Below are 4,729 nucleotides of genomic sequence, written 5' to 3'. Positions count from 1 at the left end.
GTCAGTGATAATGCACGGCTACCAAAAGCAACAGGCTCTCCACTCTGTAACAATGCTGCACCCAGGCCTGTCTCAGATGCATCACACTGTAGGACCAACTGTTCTTTGAGGCTGTAGTAGCGAAGTACAGGTGCCCTGGTTATGAGGTCTTTCATGCTCTGAAATGCTTGTTCGTGCACCTCAGACCAGTCCCACAAACTATCCTTGTGTGTTAGCTGCCTCAGCACTTCACAGTGATCTGAAAGATGTCTGCAAAATCTAGACAGATAATTCACCATGCCTAGAATTCTCTGTACCCCTTTCACGTCAGTTGGTCTTGGCATTTCATTTATGGCCCGTACTTTCTCTGGATCTACCTTTAGACCATCAGATGTGAGCAGGTGTCCTATATATGGCACTTCACTTTGCCTGAGTCTGAATTTGTCTTTGTTCAGCTTGATGTTTCTGTCTCTGCATCTGTCAAGGAACAATTTGAGTTTTTGATCATGGTCTATACTTGCCATTTCTAGCGTTTCACCTTCCCCAGTTATTAGCACGTCGTCTGCTATTATGTGTATGCCTTGAAGTCCTTCTAATGCCTGGTTTAACATTCTCTGAAAAACCTCAGGTGCTGGGCTTATTCCCATAGGCATTCTTAACCACCTGTATCTCCCGTAAGGTGTTGCAAACGTGGTGAGATAACTTGATGGGTCATCTAATTGGACATGCCAGAAGCCATTTTTAACATCACAGACCGTGAACACTCTTGCCTTTGACAGCTCCGGCAAAATATCCTCAATCGTGGGCAGAGGGAAGTGACTCCTCTTTAAGGCTTTGTTCAATGGTCTGGGGTCTATGCAAATTCTCAACTTGCCACTGGGTTTCTTTACGACAACCAGACTACTTATCCAGTCAGTGCTTTGTTCTACCGGTGTGATTATACCTCGTTCTTGGAGATTATTTAGCTCCTCCTTCAGTGGTCCCATCATTGCCAATGGTACTCTCCGCTTCGGCAGTTTAACTGGCTCCACCCCAGACTCAATCTCTATCTTGTAGCGACCTGGCAGACAGCCATCACCTGTGAAAACATCTGAGAACTCACTTGTTATTTGTTCCATCGTCCATTGCTCACTTGTGTCGTCACTGTGTGTCTTTGTCACAACATTATCCACAATCAGGATATTCTCCGATTGTACTTTAACCAGTTTCATCCCCTGGACTGCTTTGTTTCCTAGTAATGGTACTGCAGAGTGTGCATCAACGACCATAAACTCCAGTCTGTACAGCTTTTTGTTACATGGGTTTCTCAGCTTCAAATGGCACTTGCCAACTGGTTTCAGTGTACTTTTATTGTACATAACAAGTACCTGGTCTGTTTTCTCAATTTGAACATCTGGATTCACAAAGTTTATAGGGATAATGTTACACGTTGCACCACAGTCCAACTGAAATTTGACTATGTTTTTTCCAAGCAGCATACCTGCAAACAGTTGAGATGGCTGCCCATCCAGGCTCTTTGTAACTTTGTTCACAGACTCAGTTGTAATGCTCCAGATATCCTCATACTGCTCACTCTCAGTTTCTGTAATATTATTCACAACCTTTCCACATTGATGTTTGGACTTGCACAATGCAGCAAAATGATTGGCTTTTCCACATTTCCTACAGGTTTTCCCATAAGCTGGACATTTTTGTTTGTCTCTTTCATGTCTCTTTCCACAAAATTTGCAGGTAATCTCAGCTTTCCACTTGTCATCCTTGAGTCTTTTGTGTGTCGGTACCGGTTTCAAAGCGTGAATTTCCTCCACGGCTTTTCCCTCTATGGTTTTGCTGTTCTCTCTGGACAACTCGGTAGCCCTACAAATCTGGACACATTTCTGCAGAGTCAAACTGTCCTCTCTTAACAGTCTCTCTCTCAAACTTGGACTATTTGTACCGCACACAATCCTGTCACGGATTAGAGAGTCTTTTATGTCACCAAAATTACATGTGCTAGCGAGCATTTTCAGTTCAGTAACATATTTGTCAAACCCTTCTTCAGTCCCTTGATTTCTCATAAAGAACCGATATCTCTCAACTGTTTCATTTAGCTTTGGGTTGCAGTGTTGATCAAATGCTTCCAACAATAGCTTTATAGTCCTGCCCTCCGTTGATGAGCCCACCAGTTTCACATAACTCTCTACCGGTTTCTCCTACCAGATAGTAGAAAAGTTTCACCTTCGTGCCTTCCGACGCCTCTGTTAAAGTCAGATCAAGATACAGCTGAAATTCTTCCTTCCATGACTTCCATGTCTTTGCCAGATTGCTCGAGTCCAGCATCAAAGTCGGCGGTGGTTTTAATCCAAGTGTGCCGTCCATATTACCAGTTGAGGCTCGTGTCGGCGCAAAAGGGCTCGCTTTTTCGCTAGCACGTTATCTTCCCGCGGCGAACTTCACACAGCGAATTTAAGCACTAAAACAAAACTCGTTCGCCGGCAGCAAAAACAAAACCGCTGCCACCATGTTTCACTCTTATTCTTACTCTAGAGTGAATAAATAACTCAGACCACTGCCAGTTGCCCGTGACTATGCTTTTACTGAACAGCATTCATTTCCTCAAGTGCAACATACAAAAAGGTCCGTGCTGCAACACGAGTCAAATAACAATCACATTGTTACAAGTACCGTAAAAATAACGGTATATTGCTGGCGTCTTTGCTGCCAGCTCTTTACTGTAAATTATAGAAATACAGAAACATACCGTTTTTCTGGTTTACAGACTACTACCTTAAAGTCATTTTACGTATGAATACCGTAAAAATAACGGTATACTGCTGGCGTCTCTGCTGCCAGCTCTTTACTGTTATTTTACAGGACAATTTTTTACAGTGTATTGGATCTTAGTGCTGCGTTTGACACAATTGACCACAACATTCTTTTGCGTAGACTTGAATACTTTGTTGGCATCAATGGAAGTTCATTAGCATGATTAAATCATACTTATATGACCGCCATCAATTCGTAGCAGTGAATGAAGAGGTATCATATCGATCACAAGTGCAGTATGGAGTACCTCAAGGCTCAGTACTAGTGCTGCTACTCTTCACGCTTTATATGTTACCCTTGGGAGATATCATCAGGAAACATGGTGTTAGCTTTCACTGTTATGCTGATGATAATCAGCTCTATATTTCTTTGCGGCCTGGTGAAACACACCAATTTGAAAAACTAATGGAATGCATAGTCGATATAAAAAAACTGGATGACGAGTAATTTCTTACTGCTAAATTCTGAAAAAACTGAGGTGTTTATTATAGGACCTAAAAACTCTGCATGTACTAAAATAGAACACTGTCTAAGGCTTGATGACTGCTCTGTCAATTCCTTTTCATCAGTTAGGAACCTAGGTGTGCTTTTCGATAACAATCTTTCCTTAGAAATCCATGTTACTAGCATTTGTAATGTAAGGTCCAGGAACTCGGCCCAAGGAAGGTGTCCGGTGCTGGATGAAGGTTTCCTGCGTGTTCGGTCTTTCAGTGCGTAGAGTTATTAAATTTAGGTTAAACTCAAATCTGACTCCATGTTCTTATCTATTCTGACTCCATATTAGTATGACCTCAAATTTAGGTTGAAAGGCAAATTGGTTGTTTGTTGGTCTCTAATTATTATTGTTATTCTTCTGACATTTGATTATTCTAATTTAACTCTTTACTTTATTTTACTCATTCATTAGGAATCTATGTCGCTCAGGGTGCCCCACGACGGCCATTCTTTTACGTGTGCCCCACAATCACAAACTCGCCAGTCTCAACAGTAGCCAGAGGTTGTGACTAATACTATTTAATAGGTTACCCATACTTACCATATTTTAAATAGTGTTTCTGTTTAGTCCCCCTCAGCTACCCATGTACAACTTAGTTAAAGCTCCAACAATAATCAGCGGTTATGCTAGCACTACCTGTCTAGCCCCTGGCAGTTATATAACTATGTACAACTTAATTAAAGCTGAGACAATAACCTGTGGTTATGACCAGTACTTTTACTAGCCCCCCATAGTTAATGCAACTGAGTACAACAAAAATCTCAAACCTCACCTGATGTGCCCTATGCTCCATCTAGTCTGAGTTAAACATTTTGACCACTTCATTAATTTTTGTTTTGTATAAATTGTATCTTAATTTTGATCAATGTTTTATCAACCAATTACCAATTTCCAATAGCAGACAATGTAATAAGGTGCCCACAAGATCACTTGCATTGCACAAGAAATGTCTACTTTTAAACTAAAATATTCAAAACAAAAATAAATAGGCTAAAATAGGCTGTTCAATTTTTCATTTTACCTGCGTGGTGGTAACTGTCTTACTGTTGTGGTCCACCACTTGAAGGAATGTAAAGAAAACACTGTAGTGTTTAGCTGTCTCAATGTGTGTGTATGCCAGTTCACCGTAGTTGCATATGGACATATATGGCACTAAATAATATTTTTTTTTAACCACCACTAACTTCTCTATTCTTTTTGTATTCAGTTTTATTTCTATGACACAATTAACAAAGTGCAAGTCTCTAAAACTAACTTGCTCAATTATTTTTCTATGCTATTGGTTTATATTTATAATAATATTAAAACCTATATGTACTGCACCAAGCTAACTGAGACTTGTCATAACACTTGCATATTGCTCTTTTGTTAATTTTGATTGCTTCCAATTCACTTTGAAGAAAACCATCAGCTAAATGAATAAATTTAAATATACAAAGTACACACATA

The sequence above is a fragment of the Carassius gibelio genome, chromosome B14 (genome assembly GCF_023724105.1).
Source record: "Carassius gibelio isolate Cgi1373 ecotype wild population from Czech Republic chromosome B14, carGib1.2-hapl.c, whole genome shotgun sequence".
Taxonomy (NCBI): Eukaryota; Metazoa; Chordata; class Actinopteri; order Cypriniformes; family Cyprinidae; genus Carassius; species Carassius gibelio.
The sequence above is the reverse complement of the archived record's forward strand: the minus strand, read 5'-3'. Positions refer to the sequence as shown.